Source organism: Mustela erminea, chromosome 15, assembly GCF_009829155.1.
Source record: "Mustela erminea isolate mMusErm1 chromosome 15, mMusErm1.Pri, whole genome shotgun sequence".
Lineage (NCBI taxonomy): Eukaryota > Metazoa > Chordata > Mammalia > Carnivora > Mustelidae > Mustela > Mustela erminea.
Window position 1 is genome coordinate 23,586,885 of NC_045628.1, and position 23,956 is coordinate 23,610,840.

Below are 23,956 nucleotides of genomic sequence, written 5' to 3' on the forward strand. Positions count from 1 at the left end.
TATAAAAGGGACTATAAATGAAACAGTTATAGGAATAAACATTTAAATTACAATGAAAAGACAAATATATGTATTTAGAAATGTTAAGCTATAATGGTTTGCATTAAATTCCACCAAGATCTGCTTCACTGAAAGATTCTAGAGTAATTCAAACAGGCACTAGCTACCTAGCTATAATTCCATAATGAACAAATCTAAGTAGCATATTGGGAGTTTGGACCATCTACTGATGTTCCTTTGATGCCGATGTTAAGAAACAGATGATAAACATGGATGTGTTCATAGAAGTAGGCAGTCAAACAATTAATCATCAGCATTTTAAACTTTAACAACATTTAAACATATCCCAGGGAACAGCAGCAATATTTAAAACTTATCGAAAGCTCAAAAATTTGCACTCAAAAGTTCCTGAGAACTTTATTACTAGCTCTAACAGATTTTCCCTTAGGTCGGCTCTAATTACATTCACCCTTGTGCCTATTTTTTCAAAATTTACTTTACGTTACTTAAGTTGTTTGAACTGTCTAATGGCAAATAAACAATTTAGAAGCATAAAATGATATATGCTGATAATTCAATAAAATACATTTGTATAAGAACTTCAGTGCACAAAATTATGGAACTATTAAACTGTTCTTATAATTTGTGGTTAAATTTTATTTTTAAATTATTTTAATCATCGTGCAATATCATACAACCTCTTTTTTAAATTGTATGCCTAAAATGCATCACTAGTCCTTACAATAAATATCTCCTCTGAATTAATTCATTGAATTATTGGTCCCAATTCATTTGAACTGATCAATTTTAAGATAACTTTTCAAATTCTTATTAAGCATTTATGAAGGTATCTACAAATACAAGGTATTATTGGGTATGAAATCTGGTTAATTGCCCAATCCAAATACATATATGGATATATATCTGGATCTGGTTCTATGCCTATTTATCCATGAATGTAGAAAAATAGATCTCTCTCTAGTTAGAGATATCTAGGTATAGTAAAAATGTATAGATATGAGGCACCTAGGTAGTTCAATTGCCTTTGCCTCAGGTCCTGATTTCATGGTCCTGGGACCAGGCCCCACCCCAGCTCCCTGTTTAGTGGGGAGCCTGCTTCTCCCGCTCCCCCTTGCTCATGCTCTTTCTCTCTCTCTCTGTCTTAAATAAATGAAAAAAATCTTAAAAAATGTATAGATATGGACCTGTAATTCCCCTTTTAATAGTTCTTCCCCATTTTCAGACCTTCTTTGTTTACTTATCTGAAATCTCCCACCTACTCTAATAGTGTTAGAGGCCTTAGCTCCAGCCTTAAGAAAAATTTGCTTGAAAGAGAAAAGTAGATATTTATAAGTGATACATTTTTTAAAATATCCAAACCCCTCTATGCCATTGGTTTCCTCTTCTAGTGCATTAAACAATATGCAAAACAAGACAAAAAGACAGAGAATTACAATTAATAAAATATTTTTTAGGAATAATTCTTACCTTGTATACATTACTGTGAAGTTATTTTTAAATATAAAATATTTTCCTTGAATAAGCTTTACTCTTTTCTTGAATGACTGAGATACTTTTGTTATTTTTTTCTTGCATTACACTGGAGATAAACATTTGTCCATGAGATGATGCCTAATAAATAATGGTGGAGAAAAATATATTTTTTAAGAAAATTTCCCTGAATCCATGTGTAAATTGTAATTGGGCCCTCCAGCAGTTGACACTCAAATCTCTGAGCAAAGGCAAGAATGACTTTTATAATAATATTTTTGAAGGATTTCCTGATCCACTGTACTTATAACTATTATTTCAGCATTCATGAAGCTGTACTTGGCTTTGGGCTCTTGGCCTCTCTGTCAGTTTTTCTTGAAGTCAAAGTTTGAAATTAGAATTATCATGGAAACACCAGGTAGGTATTATTACATGAGTTTAATGCTTTACTTGAAAAGCAAGCCATATTTTACAAAATGTAACTTCAATTTTCTCAAAGAACTTTTGTTTACCCTTAACCTTGCCATTCTGTGTATGTGCAGCGAGCTTTCCTTAACCTGGTAGTTTAATTGCTGAATTACTATACATTTTTCAGGCTCAGATATTCTGAAAATATAGTGATTGTTGGAGCAAAGTAAATGTGAAATTTAAAGTATTTAGTACTTTTTAAAGAATACAGCAAATATTGTTTTTGTCTTGTGTTGTTTTCCCCAAATTCTAGTTTACAGGCAAACTGAGTCACAATAATTTGGGGCCCCAGTCCAAACCTGAACCAGAATTCTTGAGTGTGGGATGAGAATATAAATGTTTAAAGAGAGTTTGTGGATAGTTTTTGTGCACATCCAACTGTAAGAGACAGTGTTGAGTATTTAATAATTAGAATAAGGGTCACATTGTTTGGCATCCTGTGGTGAAGAGATGGCCGAGTGAGCTTGTTTTGTTTATCCCCCTTCAAACTGAGGAGCTCAGGAATTTTTCTTTCATGCCATCAGACCATTAAATGTTCCACTCAGTATCAGTGCTGTGTCCTCAGCTACGTAAGAGCATCTCCCACAGTCAGTCTTGCAAGACTGCAGAGCTCATAGGGATATATGAACATGGTTTCTGTTGGATTGAAAAAGGTGATTTTACTGGAAGATGCAAGTGGAAAACGATTAAGGTAGCTCCTGGGTACATGCAATATGTAGTAATTCCTTAAATGGGGTACCATATGTATAGTTTGTTTCTACATTACTCCAAGCAATTATTGGTGAGGTCTTGACAGGATTGGTCAGGCTGCAAATCCTAATCCTGAAGCAGAAAAACAACAACCACAACAAACAACAAAAACAAAAACCCAAAACATAGGTAGCTCTTCCAGGGATCTTCTGAATGATTTGACTTACCAGATAGATCTGGGTCAGGAAGAAAATGCCTTTCCATTGTTCCAAAACCTTTAGTGGCTCCAGATCACACTTTCAAACTTTGGTATTTAATATTCTTCACAATAAATTGATTAGAAATTCAGGGATACCTCATTTTATTGTGCTTTCCTTTATTGTGTTTTGTAGATTTTGTGTTTTTTGTAAAATTAACGGTTTGTGGCAACCCTGCATTGAACAAGTCTACTGGTGCCATTTTTCCAAAAGCATTTGCTTCCTTTGTATAGCTGTGTCACGTTTTGGTAATTCTCACAATATTTCAAACATTTTATTTATTATTATATCTGTTAATGTGATCTAGGGTCAGTGATTATGACTTCATAAAAACTCAGATATAGTCATCACTTTTCAGCAACACAGTATTTTTAAATTAAATTTCATACAGTTTTTTAAGGCATAATGCTGATGCACAATTTGTAGGCTACACTATAGTATAAATATAACTTTTATGTGCACTGGAAAACCAAAATTTCATCTGATCTCTTTAGTAGTATATTCCCTTTATTTCGGTGGTCAGGACACAAACCCACAATATCTCCAAGGTATGCCTCTAATTAATTTTACCTTTAATTTATCATCCACTATTCTCCTACAGGAATCTTTTGTTTTAACCAAATAGATTATTTTATTGTCCCTCACTACTCAGATATTACTAACATCCTTCGTAATAAAACTCCTCCTAGTTTCCTATCCAAGACTCAATTTCAGCTCAAGTCCCTAACTCCTTCATAACGCCTTTCTTTGGTGCTCTGGTTCACTGTCATCAAGCCTCACATCAAATCTTCTAATTTTCTAGAAAATCTTGTATTATCCATATTAGTCATATTTAACATGTTTTCTTATTTCATATTTTCACCTTACAAATAAAAAAGAGACACATTAGTTAACAAGTTAAACATCTAACACTACCTTTCACTTTTAGTTTTAGCTCTAGCTTTTCTTGATGGTGGAGATTCTCCAATTGCATTCTAGACAGTATTACTCATGTTAGAGGGATGTTTGAGATTACCTATGATAAACATCTTCCCAGGGCAAGAAGACTCCTGGAATTCACTTCACCTTTTCACAAAGCTTCAGGTTCTATACCATTCCAGTGCCAAGAATTTAATTGACTACTAACAGAGAATTTCATACCACTGTTCAGCTGTTTCCATTGTTCAAAAATTCTCTAAGTGGATTTACAACTTTATCATTACCGCACAACCTTTTTTTTCTTTCCAATCATTTTCCTCAAATGTAACAAAGTGAGAAGGATGGCCCAGCAGGTTACCAAAACTGTATAGTTTAGATTTTTTTTTCTTTCTTTTCCTTCTGAAATTTCACTGTTGTTGTATGTTTTATTTACTACTAAATGCAAATATATTATTCTGAAGGTTGAATTGTTTAACTTAAGCTGTCTTTAATATACTTTCTTCCCTGGGCATGAACATTTAATTTTTAAATCAGTTGTCCACTCAACATAATAACTTCAGAAAAAGACTTTTAAACTTAGTCATTATATTAAATACACCTAGAGAATTCTATTTAAAGCCTTATGGCAGTTATAACAAAAAGCACACATTAATGACAAGACTATGTGGTAAAAAGACAACTGTGTATTCACAAAACCAGTATTTTTTGGTTTCTACAAATACTTAAATTTGGAACAAAATAATTTTTTGACAAAATATTACACTTGAAATATTTAATAAAATAGAATAATATGATCAAATAATGTATTAATTGTATTTATGCTTTAAAGTATATTTAGTTTTATTCTTCAATAATAAGCCAATGAGTATTACTTAAAAAATTCAGAAAGCAATTTCTCACAATTAACAATGAACTATATATTATTCAAAAAGAGTTCTCATCATGGGAAAGAATGGATAATTGACTCTGAACTGATGTGAACTTTCAGATTCAGTGTTTAATGGCAAACTCAGTTATCCCAAAGGATTGTATGATCTCATTTGACATGCAGTGAGACTTCAAAATTAATGTAACATGCATTTATCTAATTTTAGCACAATAATGTCATGGAATTTAATAAAAAACATTCTTGGTTATAGTTTGAAATAAAATTGGCTTCATTGAATGAAACCCACAAAATAAAACTGGGTTGGAAGGCAGGCAAAGTTGTAAAACATTATTTAATGTTCTATATGTCTACCAATAACATGAATGCATTAAAATTTTAGAAAGCTATTAAGTCTAATTATATATATATATGACAAATTATTATTTTTAATGGAATTTTCAATAATAAATTATTAGGATAAGTATATTCACTTATTTGCTGTCACTTAGCAGTATTTTAAATTGAATATATATGGGTATGTTCTCATTTTTTAAAGATTCATTTATTCATTTTAGAGAGAGAGAAACAGACAGACAGCATGTCAGTGAGAAGGGAGGGGCAGAGAGAGAGAGAGAGAGAGAATCTCAAGCAGACTACCTGATAAATGCAAGCCTGACATGGGGGTCCATCTTACCTCCCTGAGATCATGACCTGAGTCAAAACCAAGAGTTCAATGCTCAACCAGCTGAGCCACTCCACTGTCCCTACATGGATTAATACTTATAACTCATTGACATAGAAAAAGCAAATTATCCTCTTAGTGACTTTTTTAAGACATACTTTTCATTACAGCAATAATCTGAATTTTAAGCCCAATGACTGCTGCCAAGCTATGTCATGAAGGATAATGCACATATAAAGTACATATAGAAACCATGAAAGATGTTTTATAATGTGTGTTTTACATATATTAAATACATTATATCTGTTTTGTGTAACTTGCTTTTGAAAATTAAAATATGTCTTTGCTTTATATGTAAGTTAAACTGAGGTATAGATAAATAAACACATCTTGTTGCAAAAATCAAACTGTAAGAAGAGAAAGGACAAAAGTATGAAATATGATTTTTATATCCTCTAAAAATGGTGTACTTATGTCTTTTATATATATATATATATATATTTAATTTTAAGTGATATTTTTGAAAGTAACTAAAATTTTCTTAGAATCAATAAAAATTATATTAAAATCCTATTAGCAATTAATTAATAAATAATTTAAAATTATCTCCTTTTTTTGGTAATACCCAGATGGTTTGGGTAGAAGTTTGGTCTGAGGGATGGTAAGGAAATCTGGTTATTTTTTAGTTTCTCCAAAGTTAGTCTTGGGGGCTTAGAAATAAAAAGGGAACAATCATTCGTGTGCTAATTCAAATCACTGTAGAATGTAATTGAGAATTTGTGACGAAATTTGTAATAATGATTTGAAACTATCCATTTCTCCCATAGCGTGATGGCTAATACCCAATGACACATTGTAAATCCTTCAAAAAAATGAGTTCAAACAGAAATAAATGAAGAAAACCAGTGGTTGCTCTTTGAAAGATAGAACATGTAAGTTTTACAGCAAACTGGGAAATGGAGTCAAGGGAAATTCTGTGTTCAAATTAATATGTACTTCTCAGGAAATTTCCAATTAACCCAGTTAAGTTTTTGAAATTTGTTTTCCTTCTACATTGAATTCTATCCAGTTAACTTTTTGAAATTTGTTTTTCCTTCCCATAAGTTTCAGGTAAATCTACAGTAGACAGTTTTGATGTAAAACAAACTTTTGTTTAACACTATCCTATGGCCAGGAAAAATTAATTATTTCAAGTTTTTGTTCTTCAAAATAATAATTCATGGATTGAAAGACCTTCTGTTCTAGAAATAATTACTGTTCCTTCTCTTTTCTTTAGGCTGAATTTCTTGCTTGAATTCCAGACAGAACCAGTTCCAAATATCAAGTGCAGCTGGATGGCCATTGTAATGAATATAAAATGATACACAAATAAAGGGTCAGACATAACATGTTGTCTTCTGTACCACCCTTTCAAGAGGGCCTTAACCTCATGGCAATGTGATACATAACCCAATGAAAACTACTAATGGATTAGCAATGCTAAAAACCTACATATTAAGATACCTTATGACATCTTACTTTCTGCTATTAACAGCCAGTTTATTGAAGGTGGTGTTTATCCTACATACTTGGGAATGGCTGATGGATCAGATTTAATCAGAATAGCTTTATATATACTTAAATTAATATATGGTAGCTTATATTCTGTATTTTATTTGTCACTGTTGAAATGTTTAAAAAGACATTATTGTGATTTAAAATCAATAGCCAGGGGTGCCTGAGTAGCTCAGTGGGTTAAGTCTCTGCCTTCAGCTCAGGTCATGATCCCAGGGTCCTGGGATCGAGCCCCACATCAGGCTTTGCTCGGCAGTGAGCCTGCTTCCTCCTCTCTCTCTCTGCCTGCCTCTCTGCCTACTTGTGATCTCTGTCAAATAAATAAAATCTTTAATAAATAAATAAATAAATAAATATAAAATAAAATCAATAGCCATAGTGTTTCCAGAGATACAAGACCCTTACAATAGAGGATATTTTACAGACCTGTGGCATTTAGTGAGAAATTTTACATCACAAGGTCTTACATATAAAGATAACATGTCGAAAAAAAAACATGTTGGACAGTTTTCTCTAAAAATGGATTGAGGCAAGGTCTAAGAGATACTGTCTCATTATATTTTTAAAGGATTTTTTCTTCCTTGAAACTGAGATAATGACACTATTATAGTCTCAGCATTTGATAATCACTTTTTATCAAAAGCAAGTCTGAGTCATATTAGGAAAAGAAAATTATGGAAGCAGGTTTTGATATGGATATGAATAGTATAGTAACTTCCTTAAAAATTGCATTTTATTTCTATAAGATGATGACATGTGGAATTGGAATAGGAAGAATATAGGTCAAAAACTTCCTTTCTAGTACCTAAGGAATATTTTTCCTAAATAAATTTAAGATAATTTTTTCTAAGACTATGAAAGTTTGCAATGTATAGGAATGCTCTTAGAAATTTTACATAAAGAATGATTTATCACAAAATTCAGCACTTTTACATCTCTTTCATAAATAATTACAATTATAATACATATAAGCAGTTGGAATACTTAAAATGTACAACATTTCCAAAAATTAAGAGAACTGTGTTCATTTTCATCTTTCTCCTAAATGAACATAAATTAACATCTGTGTTTAATTTCATTTTTTAATAGATTTTTTTATTTATTTGTTTGACAGATAGAGATCACAGGTAGGCAGAGAGAGAGAGAGGAGGAAGCAGGTTCCCTGCTGAGCAGAGAACCCGATGTGGGGCTCAATCCCAGGACCCTGGGACCATGACCTGAGCCAAAGGCAGAGGCCTTAACTCACTGAGCCACCCAGGTGCCCCTTAATTTCATTTTTTAAAATTAGACTAATCACATCTAAATTCAAAAACAAAATATCTCTTCTTTCAGGAGATACACACAAATTGAATTGTTTTGTGAAAATAACGAAAGTATGACAAATTTCTTCTCAATGCATGTTTTTCAAATAATTGTTAATAATTTATTTAGAAAACTTGAGCTAACTGCATCAAGTTTATCTTAAGTTTCAATGAACCAATTATCCATTACTCTCTGAATATCATGCAAATCTTTCTAGTATATTAAAGAGTAATTAACTGATTTGTCATTGTATAGCACCAAAACTCTCATATCTTTGGTTGGATTATTTCTATCTTATTGAATTTGAAATTCAAAATGAAAACATTTCAATACTTTGAACTTTTATTCATTTTCCAAAGTCTGTTCTTCTAGGATAAAATCCAAGTATGTTTTTCAAAATAATTCTTATGATTATATGTAGTATTGATTCACTGGATATTTATAATAAAGAGATAGACTTTTTCTTTTCTTAATCCTTAATCCTTTCTTTCCTTTGCCAGCAGTTCACTGTCCCTCACATAGTGAAATAGTGTTAGAGAAAAGTCTTGGACAAACTCAGCAACAGTAGTTTTATCCCAAAAGATAGGTAATAGCTTCTAGGGTTCTAAAAAAGCATGTATGACTGGTATGATTAAAATATTTGTGAAAAATTTATTGAAGAACACAAACAATTAGAAACAATAAGACAATGAATGAAAATGACAATGAAGCTATAAGCAATGCATGATTTCCAGGACTCCATGGCACCCAATATGAGTGTATTTCAGCAAGGCCAAGGGGTAACTATGGCCCACCCTATATTAGAAATAGGATGATTTCCACCCAGGAAATAACATTGTCATCCATCTTAGAAACTCACTCAATTATATTGCATTTCCAAGTAAAAAGAAAAGATCCAATGGACACATATTTTCTCAAGTATGTGGAATTTCATTGCAAACTCTTTGGGGACTGATGCTAATTATTGCAATCCTTATTACTTCTACTAAGAATAAGTACATCTTCAGTTTTACTTCTTGATAACAATGAATCAGTTGGACCAATTTTATTTGCAGTTGAAAGATTTTACAATCGCTAGCCACCCAACCAGCTAAAATCCATGATAAACTTTTTTTTCCTGAATACATACATTTTGCCATTCAAACCACGCAATGGATTGAATCTTGATGATGTGAGTAGATGAATTAAACACTTCAATAAAACTATTTATAGATGAGAAAAATTTAGACTTCCAATGAACATACAATTTAAAGAATGTAAAATTCACTGGTATATTTTGAATTTGCAATTCAGCATATATGCTGGCCATGAGTATAGAACTAGAATATTTTCAAGAAAATCCCACTAGGAACAATTTATTTGTAATTATTATTCATCTTTACTGATATATAGATGTTCCATTTAAGTATTTTTCTTCTCTTTGCATTATCAATCATTCACTCTATTTAGAGGCACTCAATATCATTAATTTGGAAGCAATAGTACTGATTTTCTTTATTCAAATTTAACAGATTAACTTTCTTTTTTCATTCTGTTCCTGAAAAAATGAGCTCAAGAGAAATACAAAACAAAATCTAACACTTCCTTCTCACAAAAAATCTCACTTTGTAACTTATTTTAAGAGACTTAGTAAGAAATATTGGTTCCAGTTACCACAGTACAAGTTTGAGTAAACTTTGTTTTTGGACTGAGATGTTAAGATAATTGTAGCAATCTTTTTTTTTTTTTTTCAGATATTCTTTTAAAGTGATCTGAAAATGAAGCAGACTAAGTAAACTAGATCAAAAGTAATCATTGATTTGTCAGTGTAAGGATTGGTAAACTTTTTCCATAAAGCACTAGGGAGTATATATTTCAAGCTTTTGGGGGCATACATTCTATGTACAAAGTGACCAATTCTTCCTGTGTAACAGAAAAGCAGCAATAGACAATACATAATGAATGACCATGGCTTTGTTCCAACAAAACAGTATTTACAAAAAAAAAAAAAAAAAATAGGAGACAGATTTGGCCTATGGCCATATTTTGCCAACTCATATATTAATCTATTCATTAAGAAATAATAAGTCAGGGATTTTAGTTACTAAATTAGATTTGCTTCAGTTGACAATAATATCCTTTTCTTACCAATTTATTCCATGTACTGAAAAAATACAGAACGAGTAGTCTATTTTTTAATAAAATTCAATTACTCTTCTCTCTGAATGCCTTCTCTAGTCCACCTAGTTACCCCCAAATGCCACCCCCAAAATACCCTCTAACTTAATGTGTCACCTATTTAAGGCTCACCATATAGACAGCAGAAGGAAGGAAGAAGAAGGAAGAAGCAGCTTATTATTTTAGCAGTCATGGAAGGCAATTGTCAAAAAATGGGTTTTATGTTTATATTTCTTTTGCCTTTATAATAACTTTAATGGTAGCAAGCCAACTATCTAACAATGTTCTTAAAGATTTTATTTATTCATTTGAAAGAGACAGTGAAAGAAAAAAGCAAAAGGTGGGGGAAGGTCAGAGGGAGAAGTGGACTGACTCTCTGCTGAGTGGGGAGCCCAATACTGGACTGGATCTCTGGGATCAGGGTCTGAGCTGAAGGCATAGCATATTTCCTGTACTATATTTCCTCAATTTAGATCCATTAACATTCGACTTTTTTAGCTATTTCTTTTCTTTTTCTTTTTATTGTAGAGCTTTATTAGTTTTTTCCACTTGGTACGAAATATTATCATGCAAAGAGAAGTTGCATACAAATCTGTGATGTATTTGTGACAAGGTGTTTTTGACTTGCTGTAATATATAGTCATTTTCTATTAATTTCCTTCTACATTTCTAAACAATTTGTTTATACTGACATGATTGGATTAATTAGTTTTTGACCTTTATTTACTTTATTTCTGGTGTTTTAATATTTACTTATTTTAAATTCTTTACATGGCTTATTCTCTCTGTATCCTATCATACATGTTTATAACAATTAGGGCAAAATCTTTTGATGTTTATATTATTGTTTACAGTCCATTCATGTGTTTCTAATATTTTTCCCCCTGAGTGATCAAATCGAGTTTTAAATCCTCAGTGTCAGTTATGGTTTTTTATTTTTGTTTTTGTTTTTTATTTCCCCCAATTTTTGTTTCTGGTTTTTCTGTTATTGCTTTTAATGCTAGGGTCTTCTCTTCTTCATGTACTACTTAGCTGTTATCAGCCAGATTAGTTTCACTCTACTATATATAGTATAGTAATCCCGCAGGATTTTCTTTTTTCTTGATTGTATATCTCCCTTTTACAAAAATTAATTCCTTCTTCTGTTAAAGTTCAAGTTCCAGGAGTTTCCTAGGAAAAGATAAAGTAGGCAATCTTTACCTCTTTGTCATCATTCTATTAATGTCTTTATTATACTTTCAAGGGAGAATGATGATAGTGTAATAATTTCAAAATCATTTTTTCTCAGTAACTTGAAGAAATTACTTAATTATCTTCTACAATCCAATGTGCGTTTGAGAATTCCAATGACATTTCATTTTCATTTCAATTATTCTGAAAATGATTTTTTCCTCTCTGGAAGTCACTGTTTTAACATTTTACAATAACGTCTGATGTTCTAATCATCATTCATTAATGAGAATGAGCATTTTCAATTCAGACAAGATATTTCTATGTATTCTTTCTTTAATAACTCTGTTCTCCTTTTGATATTCTTTATTTTTAATTTTCTATTTATCTTTTATTATAATGACCGCTCCAATATTTTTTCTGTAACCTGGGAGATCTTCACACTTTTACTCTCCATTCTCACAGTTGAATTTGTTTTCTTCTGTCACAATTACATGTAAGAACTGTATCTTCCTTTATATTTTAGGTGTTAGCATTGTATTTGTATTTAAAATTTTATGTTAGTAACTTCAAATGCTTACTTCCCAAGTCAGTGAAAGGATTCTACTTTGTTATTCCATTTGAAGATATGCACTGTGAACACTAACGTGTTTTCCTTTTATTTCTGAACACTTAATTACTTATATAAAACTTTTCAGTAATGCCACTTCTTTGCCCAGTTGATTAAAAAAACACATGTGTACAGGTAGTGCTCCTCTAGGGTCTGAAGCCTCTATCCACTTGGATATCATGTGACGCTGAGACTCATCTACAATCAGAGTGAACTTTCAGGTAGTACTATTACTAGTAGTACTACTACTACCATCAACACCAAAACAACATTAAATGATTAGTAATAATAATAATAATGTAAATACATATATGTTAATTTTCTTAAGCCACTGAAGTTTTTTTTTCCTATCACAATAATCTAGTTTCCCCCAAATAATTTAAATTTAGCATTGATTATTATTTCACTGAGAACTTATTTTTGTTTTAAACTTAGTTGTGCTTTTTACATTTTCTCTGGTTACCTTTAAATGTACTTATTTATTTATCTATTTACTTTTTGTTGATATTTAGTGTCTGTCTTCACTTTGGGAACATCTCCTGAATGTTTAGCAATCTTTGGATTGGAATATGTCTTAAAAATAACTTAATAGCTTATTCTTAGGCATATGTTTGAGGTCTGTGCCCTAGAGTGATTGGGTTTAAAAAGTCCCCCTTTTAAAATCTCCAAATGTCCAGGTTTATTTATGTATCTGGGTAATTTCAGGTTTTTCAAGAAAAAAATGTGTCATTTCTTTGGCTGTCTACTATTTACTGCCAATATTTTTGGACTAGAATTTGGACTAGAATGTGTTCCTTGCTCTCATCGAGCAGATTTTGGTGTAGCATATCAACAGCACTATTTGTATTACTTGTACCTAAATCTAGCATCTCTCAGGTTTACATGTTAGAGATTAAGCATCTGGTCTCCTGTGTATTTGGGAGGAATGAATTACCAGAATTAATTAGGGAAGTAATTCAGAAGAATAACTTCTTCATATATGTAATTTTATTCTATTCTTTTAATTTATCTCAATCTTTATGATTTTGGGTATCCGTTCTTCACATCTTTTTAAGACTTTGGTAAATTTTCTTCCTTCTGATTATTATTGTTCTGCACAAGCACTTACCTTTCATTTTATCTTCTTACCAAAACATTTTCTGTGTCTCTGTTTACTGTATCTTTTCTTATCCTCTTTCCCCTATGATATGCATATTACATACATCATCACCATCATCATTGTTACTAATACTTGAGCAGGGAACATGGTAAATGATCACATTCAAGCAAGTATGTTTTAATTTCAAGTTTCTAAAGCATTCCCTTTATGTATCTTTACATTCTCTTTATATTACATTGGATAAGCCTGTTCTTCAGGTCAAAGATGATACTAATAAGAAAAATAATAACTGTGATTTATTTTTTTAGGATTTTATTTATATATTTGACACAGAGAGAAAGAGATCACAAGTAGGCAGAGAGGGAGAGAGAAAGGGGGAAACAGAAAGGGGGAAACAGCCCTTGATGCAGGGCTCTATCCCAGGACCCTGAGATCATGACCTGAGCCGAAGACAGAGGCTTAACCCACTGAGCCACCCAGACGCCCCATAACTGTGACTTATTAAATGCTTAATGTATGCTTATAGTTTTTGAAATATTTTCTGTGAAATGCATCAAGAAATTTTTATTGCCAGTTAGATCTTGTGCTACTTTATGTATCAGGTAACTTATTCAAAGTCAAAGTGTTAGTAAGTACAGGATTAAGAATATGAATAAAAGTCTGTCTGATTCCAAAATTCTCCATCTTTGCAATATGTTGAGTTTGCTGAAAACAATAACGATGGCAATAATATTGTAAAAGAGGGATACATTTTATAAGGATGACATCAAATTACCATTATTTTCACTTTATAATGTAGACATATTGACTTATTTTTATTCATCAGAAGTTGAAAAAGAACATTGTTTTCTGGCAAAAAAAAAAAGCTGTCAGATAAATATGCAATGTTTCAAGACTGAAAAATTAGAATTAGAAATGAGTTGAGTGTGATTTGATATAAAAGATAAATTGAAAAAGTTACTGAAGCAGTCATGTTATTAGTTAATATTTTTATGAAATAAGGGAACTTCAGTTTTCCATCTTAACTGATGTAAGAGGTTTTGTTATCAAGAGATCAGAGAAATACAGAAATTCTTATTCTATATAAATAAAAACTAGTAACATACACACAAACATATATATACATATGAAAATAAATCTCATTCTCACAGAACTCAGGTATTATGACATTATAATGTAATTACTGCAGATATATCCTGTGTTTATTTTAAATATAAACATATTTTCAAAAGTCACAAAGGCAAACATTGATAACATCAGGCAACTTTGTATTAAAAATGTTTACACATATTTTGATAAAGACAATGGTGTTCCTTTTTAAAATCTGCTTGAATAGCAAAGTAAACTTTAATTATTGATACCATTCTACTTAACTAATTATTAACTTTTTTTTTTCTGTTTGGACAGTGATTAAAAATGGTGCTTACAATCAAAGGCTTTGTTCTTTGTTTTGTTGAAAGTGAAGAGATAGTGCCATGAAATTTAAGAAAAAAGGACAATTATTCTGAAAGTGAATGAAACTAGTCTATTATTTGACAAAATGGCACCCTAATCATCCAACCATCTCTTCCTTTGACATCTAGAAGTCCTCATTGTGTGTCCAATGATGAATGCTTTGTTCAGACTGTACATTTTGAGCTGTTGAAAGTAAGGGCATCTGCCATTTTTATGCTTATGTGGCCTTATACAAAACCCCTTCTGTTGTTTGCCTGACAGAGGAGCATACATCTCCTATTTCAGCAGAAAGCCTCTGTTGAGAGTTTAAACTTCAAGTCTCTTTGCCAAACAAATACTCCATCCATGATCAAAGCAAAGCAAGGTTTTGACATTCAAGTGCATGTTCAGCATCCATAACAGATACTAAAAATGGAGAAAAACCCTTTAATTCTAAAGAAATGATTTGATTAGTATATGGAAATTGGCATTTCACCAAAAACTATGATGACCAACGATGCAGAAAGCAGGCTTTATTTTGTTGTACTCTAGTTTTTCACCATTCCTGCTTTCTCACGGTTTTACCAAACACACTGGCCTTATAGTTTTTCCTTTTCTCTGGGAAAATTCTTCAAATTATTCCCCCAGATTCATTTAAAATTACTCTACAGAAACACTTTCTGTATAGCTTTCTCAAACTCTTTATTTCACTAGAATCCAATTGGATAATCATGGCTCCACAGAAATTGCTCCTCTCCAGGCAGTCAAAACCAATGAGTCTGTCTGTGCTCTTCCAACACCATTTCTCAGTAGCATGTGAAACACTGCATGTAGTTACTGTATTATAACATTCATCACATTTTATTATATTACCTGTTTATCTCCATTTCCCTGGAGTGAGGACAGGTAACACCTCTTTTGTAGTCTCTCCATAAAAAATGTCCAGCCAAATTCCAGGTACATACTGGAACTCCAATAACATTTCACTAATGAAAGCACTATGAGCCTTAATAAGTAGATTTTAGTGCTCTTATCTACTTATTCCTGCTGTCTGGGCTTTGGGAGGATTACATTTCCAATGATTTTAAAATGTAGGGGTATTATATGATTGATTCTAGCCAATGGATAATTAATTAGCAGAAATAAAGTGCCACTTCGGGCCAAGACTTTTAATTACCATTCCCTCTGGTACTGTTCTTCCTCATCTCGGCAATGTCGGAAGTATGTGTTGAGAAGAGATAGTATATGAACAAAGCAGCCAGAATTGCTGCCAAACAGAGCACATCTACCCTGGAGTTTCACCCATATCACAAGAGACTTGGATTCAGCAAGAAATAAATTTCTGTTTTATTATGCCAAACTACTTCCAAGAAAAGAAAAGAATACTTCAGGGACAAAAGCTACTCCATATTCAAATATTTTAAGTATGTAGAACAGGAGAAAAGCCAAGTCCCCTAGACCAACTTATTCTTAACATGTGGTCTGCAAATCACTGATTGTCAACTGGGCACTTGAGGGACAGTGAGGTCAAAATTTGTTTCCTTATAAGAGTAAGATGATATTTTTATTTTCACTGTTGACATTTTCACTGACAATGCATAAACAGTGGTGGGCAAAACTGCTGGCAGCTTAGCAGGTATTAAGTCAGTGAAACCAGACAGTTCTACTAGCCATTGTATTCTTTACCCCTAAGCAGTGCCAGAAGAAAAATACCAATTTAAATTAAGAGTAGTCTTAGTGAAAATTTATTAAGTAAACATTTATTAGATATTGCTACTTATTTAATTTTATTAATTCCTGGTCTCTGAGCAAACATTGTATTAATAGTGTTTGTGTAAAATTAAGAAGTTAGTCTATAGCTCTTCTGTCACAAGAAAAGAACTTGTAAGATTGTTTGAATTGTGAGCTGAATAGCTGCATTTCCATGAAAGACCATTTTACTTGTACAGACCACTGACAGTTAAACGAGTGAGACTTACCTAACTTGGATATTTGCAAGTTTCACAATGATGACTAAAGTGAGTCTATCCCCTCAAGAAAAAACAACTTACAGTAATAGCTAATTAAAACCATGAATGTGAGTGTCTTTTTTAAAACAGAGGAGTAGAAGTTAGGTTATATAAATATGAAGACATGAGCATTATCTCAGTTTAGGCTTCACATTGAAAGGGTAAATTTTTTCAGAGTACTTTTATAGTATATAGAACAGTAAGGGAATAATCTTGAGTAGCTCATTACTTTAAGAACAACAGAGAAAGAAAGATCATTAAGAGAGGGTAAAAAAGTCTATGCCACTAATGATTGGAAAAAGAAAGCACTTTATATTTCAGTCTCTGTTCTTTATATACAAAATCCTGTGTTGCTGAAGGTCTTAATGGATGGAACATACGTGTCAGTTTAAAATCACAGTGAGTGAGTGTATGTGTGTGTGCAAAGAGAGAGAGGAAGAGAGAGAGAGAGAGTGCAAGATGATTTTGTCCATGCTCTGTGTTCTTCCAGAAGTATTTATTTCTAATATTTTACTAAAGAATATAGAGAATGTTTTAACAGTTCTACTAAAGAATATAATGAAGACTGAAAGGAAAATTAAGGATGATAGTTTAAAAAGGTGAACACTTTTAATTGCTGAACATTAGTTAAAATGTGAAAGGATTTAGACATAAGTCATACATACTACATCATTATTAATAGTCTGTGGGAAGATCAGACACTGAGTCAGTGAAAAGACCTTTATTTAAACAGGCCAGTGACCACAAAACCATTTTAAAAGGCCATTATAAACTATGTCAACAATCCCATTTCCCCAAGCTAATTAACAACAAACAGACAATATTGAATCACTTTGTCTATGAGACTGTTTTTCATTTTATAAGGCTACATTGGCATGAGTACATTTCTATTTATCTCTAAGAAAATATTCGATAGGCATGAAAAGAGAGGAAAAATAATTTTTTCTCCCTTCTCAGGTGGAAAAATTGCTCCAATTCCTACCCCTTGTATGTTTATCACATTGGGACCTCTAAATTAAGAGTTGTCAGTCATACTGACTTGAAGGATTTAAAAATGCCTTTTTAAAATTTGAGTTTCCTTAACATTAAAAAGCTTAGGTTAATCCCCTTGTCGCTATGAGGCATCTAGGAATGGACTCCTACCAAGAATGTCTTCATCATAGAGAATCCAAGAGACAATATTCCAGTATGATAAGTAACAGGAAAAATGACAGAATAAGAAGAGTGAAAAGAAAATCCAATCCCATCTTCACATTCACAGGGGTGAGCAGAGATTTGTAAGAAGTCACCAAAGTATCATTCAAAGTAACTTTCCCATTTTGCATTCCTACCAGTAATGGAAGGGAAGTTCCTGTTGGATGTCAGTACAGTGCTACTGCAGATACAAAGATGCATATCATAATGTCTATCTTTGTGGACATTACAGTTTCCTAGCAATGATAACACACACACACACACACACACACACACACACACACACGTCTGTTGAAATTTGGTTCAGGGCTGGAATGTCTAAGGGGATGTTCCTAGGAATGAGATATTTAAATTTGCAACCATGAAAAACATTTTGGTCATTTAAATCATACAACTAAATTTAAAAAGACAAAAATGCACTAAAATTGAAAATAACACAAAATAAGTGAACTGGTGTTTCAAGTTAGTAATAAAATCACATACAGAAGATATTTCAAGTGATTAAAAATGCACTATTTGGGGCACCTGGGTGGCTCAGTGGGTTAAAGCCTCTGCCTTCAGCTCAGGTCATGATCCCAGGGTCCTGGGATCAAGCCCCACATGGTGCTCTCTGCTCCGTGGGGAGCCTGCTTTCTCCTCTCTCTCTCTCTGCCTGCCTCTCTGCCTATTTGTGATCTCTGTCTGTCAAATAAATAAATAAAATCTTTAAAAATAAAAAAAATAAAAAAATAAAAATGCACTATTTGATTATATATCCTTAGTGAGATATTTTCAAAGAAAAAATACAGAAAAAAACATAGCTTAAACTAAAATTTTTATTTTTTCGGTAATTTCAAAAGTGGTATTATTTTGAAATTCTAACATACTATCATATATATTTGTATATATAAGTTGATTTTTTGAGGAATAAATATTTTCAGGATGCCTAGGTGGCTCAGTTAGTTAAGCATCTATCTTAGGTTAAGGTCATGATCCCAGGGTCTTGGGATCAAGTCTCACATGGGGGCTTCTTACTCAGCAGGGAGCCTGCTTCTCCCTCTCCTTCTCCCTCTCCCTCTGCTCTTCCTCCTTGTGCTCTCTCTTTTTCTCTCTGACAAATAAATACATAAAATCTTTTTTAAAAAAAGAAAGAAATATTTTCAACTGTGTTTAATTAAACAAAGAGACTGATGTGGCTCTGCTGCCATATTGGCCTACCAAAGCAAACGAATATCTAAGCCTATAAATACCTCAAAGTCACAAAATCAAAACACTAAGGACAGCCCATCACAACCAGCCAACTAAGCTTAAAACTCCAGCCAATCAAATAATTTGTTTTCTTTTCTCCCATACTTTCTTGATGGTTCCAGTTGGCAGAGGGTCCCTAACCACTTCCATCTTGGCACCACCCAGTTCCAATCAATTTTTGCTCAAATAAGCTCTTAAAATTGTTGATGTGCCTTGGTTTATTTTTTTTTTAAAGAAGCTAACAACATTTCATTTCAGAATAAGAAAAAAAAGAAAGATTAAGTAGAAGCCTTAAAATGTTAAAATTGAGATGGATATAATTTGTTTTTCAAAACTACATATTTCTTTTCCCTGCCCACTCAGAAGGACAAGGAATAACTCTCAGTTACAATTAACACCAACTAATGGGCTTAAACTGTGGAATCTAAATATAATTTCTCACAACAAAGACACAGGGCTCTTTAAGACAATGGTGGCCATAATACATGTGTCAGAAGGTGAAAAAGCTGGCAGAGCAAGGAAGCAAACTGAAGGAGAAAAACATCAACGGAAAGTATTCAGGTGGCCCCAAATGAGACAAGTTTAACATAAAAAAAGACTGTGAATAACGAGTGAAGCAAATCGAACATATATAAAATCCATGACTTTTATACCATTTTAAAAAGAAAAAAAGATGACACAAACAAAAACTTGGTGGTCACCTTTGAAACAGGAACTTCTTATTCTAAAATGTAGTTATTACAGGGTAAAATAATTAATGTAGTCTGCCTTTCTTGTGTATGTTATATCTCAAGGTAATCAAAAAACTAGCTAGTGAGAGAAAGTTTGTTTTACAAAAGAAATTCTACTAGTAAAAGTGGAAAGAATATGAGAATTTGAAAGTTGTCATTTGTAACCACTAATGAAATAAGTGATTCAAGCAAAAGCTATCAATAGATGAAATTATAAGATGGAAATTTGAAGAGAAATTTTACAATGAAGGGATCAGTCAGTCACCAACTCACTGATACTTTTAAGAAGATAATACAGATATTATGTTTTGTTTTGTTTTTTGTTGATATGATACAATATGAACCACACAGTCTGTATAGGCCTATATTCTTACAAAAATAAAAACAAAAAGAGCTTGAATCTCATCAAGCTTTGAGAACTAAATCTAATTTGTAGGAAATGCAAGAGAAAGCAGAAGACATTAAATAGCATAATGAAGAAGCAAATAAATGGATGCATAGCAAAGCTGACTTGATTTCTTCAACAATGATTTTTTGTAAAAATTACGGAATTATTCTGATTACAAGAATTTAAGAGAATAATCAACAAATGCAAAGCATTGATAGAAACTTCCCCATGAACTCTTATTGTGTGTCTATAACATCAATTTCTTAACTTCTATTATAGCACTTAATACTTTGCATAAGATTTACTCATTTATGTGATCCACTATTAATTTGAGATCCTCAAAGTCAAGGATTATATTTTATTCATTGCTGTTGCATTCCCATCTATCATGGTTCTTGATTCATGTAGAATGACACATTAAATATGTTCCCTCAATGACTAGATTTGAAAATACATTCACTGGAAAATGCATGCGTTTTATAACACTGTAAAAAAAAAAATCACCACCATCTCAATAGTTTAAAACAACAAACATTATCTTGTAGTTTCTGTGGCTCATGAGCCTAAGCATGGCTCATCTGGATTGTCTAAAGTCTCACAAGGTCATAATCAAGTTGGACTGCATTCTCATCTGGAGCTTTTCTTTAAAGATCACTGGCATTGTTGGGAGAATTTATTTTCTTGCTATTGTGAGACTGAATGCCCAGGCTTTTTGCTATAATACATCCTCAGTTCCTAGAGAATATTCTCAATCTATTGCTATACAGCATTCCCAATATAGCCACTTGGTTCATCAAGCCATCAAGGAGAGTCAGTAGGATGAGTCCACTAGCAAGCTGGAGTGTTTTATAATTTGATGTAACTATGGAAATGACATTGCATTACCTTTGCCATAATCTATTGGTTAGAAGCAAGTTACATGTCCTGCATACTCAAGTAGAGAGGATTACACAAAGGCACAAATAACTAGAGGCAGTGACAAAGGGGGGTCACCTTCCAGTCTGTCTGACACACGACATTATTTATAATACTTTTCTACATCCATCAAAAAAAAAAATTGCTAAAAGTGCTCGCCCTATTGTGGAATTTAATCTCCTTGTAAGTAACCACAGTTAAATAAAAAACAAATGTTTAGAATTGTGTTTCACATTGAATGTATTTGATTTTCTCAAATAATGAAAGTCATTTGAATTATACTAAACTGTTACAGGGATTATAAGGGGAAAGTATTAAAATACAGTTTCATAAAACAATACCTTATGTTTTTTTCATATTAAAATATAAATGATTACATTGTTTTTGGTGTACAGCCTATACACGTACTTGTTAATAAATTGCTAACACTGAAAAAATAAATTTTTATGATTTTTAATGTGAAGTTTTCAGTCTCTAGTCTTTTTGTATATACTTTTGGGGATACATATTGATAAATAGATGAAGATGTATAAGTAGATATAGATATGAGTATAGATGTTATTCCTCAAGGGACTTTATCAATAGTTCTTTTTTTAAAAAAAGACTTTATTAAAAAAAAAGATTTTATTTATTTATTTGGTAGAAAGAGAGAGAGATAAAGCACAGAGTGAGAGTGAGAGGGAAAAGCAAAGCAGACTCCTCACTGAACAGAGAGGCCAACATGGGGCTTCATCCCAGGACCCTGAGATCATGACCTGAACTGAAGGCAGATGTTTAACCAACTCAGTTTCATGTGTAGGTTTCTGGACTCACATAAGTAATTCAGAATTTGAGAAGAAAAATGACAAAAAGCAATGATCTCAGTAATATTATAATTAATCTTGTGAAAGAAAAGAATTCTCTAAGCTCTTCTTGTTAGGGAAGAGTGATTTATCTCTTCTATCAGATGTCATGTTAGAAGAAATGACTTCTATTGAATTTATAATCATGACAATCAGTATCTATGTTCATATTCTTTTTAACTAATTTGTTTCCTTAGAGATTCCTGAAAAGACCAATGAAATATGAGGTAATATTTTACCTAAATCTTATATGAAGGGATCCAAGGATATACCATTATACAGACTTTTACTATATATTCCAATATACCATTGGACTCAAGTATGAATTACTATTTGCATGTTATTAATTAAAATTATTTCTACTACTAGAATTATAAAACAAAACTTACTAAGTAAAATATGAATCCATGTCAAATGTTCAGGGGCACCCGTATTTTTATGATTAAATGTCTAGTAAAAAAATCTGCTTTTAAAGTGTTTTACAAGTAAAACTATGATGTTTTGTGCTTTTTGGTATGGAAATTGTCTGTCTCGGGAAACAATTGTTTAATGAAATTTTTAAAAAATCTGATGAAAACAAATTACCCCTTCTCATAGCCTCCATATGTTTATGTTCTTTCCTCTCTCAAATGATTACAAATACATAGCCAACTTTGATTTTTAATAGGCAAATCTATAAGCTGTTCAGTTATTTGAACTATTTTTTATTTATTTTTGAATGTTCCTTTTATATGTTTGTTTCTAATTTTTAATTTTGTTATGATCTTTGTTGCCATCTTTGAAAATCAGTCTATTAAAAAAGGCAAATTCATGATAGTATGAAAATATAGATCTCATTCCAGTTGAGGTCAGAGTCAATTTTGAACACTTAGAAATGATTAAGGCTGCAAATGTTGATTTAATTGTTTAGATGTTAGGATCATAGAAATACTGAGACTGGGAGATTTCTCATCCCTAGAAATTTGGCAATAATTAAAAGAAGCATCTAGAAAAATTATCTACAAAATAAAATAACTATCTATAAAACTGTAAGATACATCTGAAGAACGTTTGCCTATACCTCAGAATTTCTTGGCAATGTGCAGATTAAGCTGTATATGTTCATGGCAATGTACATGAATTTGTGCTTATTGAGGTAACTACACTAAACCAATACACATACACACACGTACATATCCCTTAATTTTTTTTATCTGGTTGTTCAAGGATACATGTGCAAAGATGTTTATAGTAGCATTAATTGTGATAGCAAAAATTGAAAGGAAATCAAGTGCTGCCAAATGGGAAAATGGGATAAATAAATTTGGCCTGTGAAATACTAAAGATCAAGGAATTAGAGTAACATAAACTGTCTTGAGTGTCCTAAACAATAAATACAATTTTACTTATTTTTCAACAAAAACTTCAAGTAATTATTATATCCCAAGCAATCTTTTAGATTTTTAGGAGGCATCAAAGAACAACCTAGGTGACTGCTCTTGTTCTTCTTGAGCTGGAGATGAAGAAATAGCTACAGAGGAATAACAAGATTTTGCTCATCAATATAAAGCTTAAATTATTTTTAGATGTTTTCATTAGTGCTCATATTCAATTATGCAAATACTGCATATTAATTATAAATAGTTTCTATGATATAAATATATTATGATGGAATAAAACATATAAAATTTAAGAGTGAGATAAAGGTAAAATTAAATTTTAAATATTTATTAATGACAATAACCTGTACTTCCACCATTATAATTCTATTAATAATATCATAGTGAGAGTGATATGATTATATACATCAAAGTTTAATAACTGTTGTATAAGCATTTTTTAGCATAGTGCTTCAAAGATCTGTTTTTAAATTAAATATTTCTCACTTGCTGAAAATCATACCTCAGAAAGTTAGGTTGATTGATTAATAAAAAAAAGTTGATATTCTATCTGATGGTAAAAAAAAGGAGT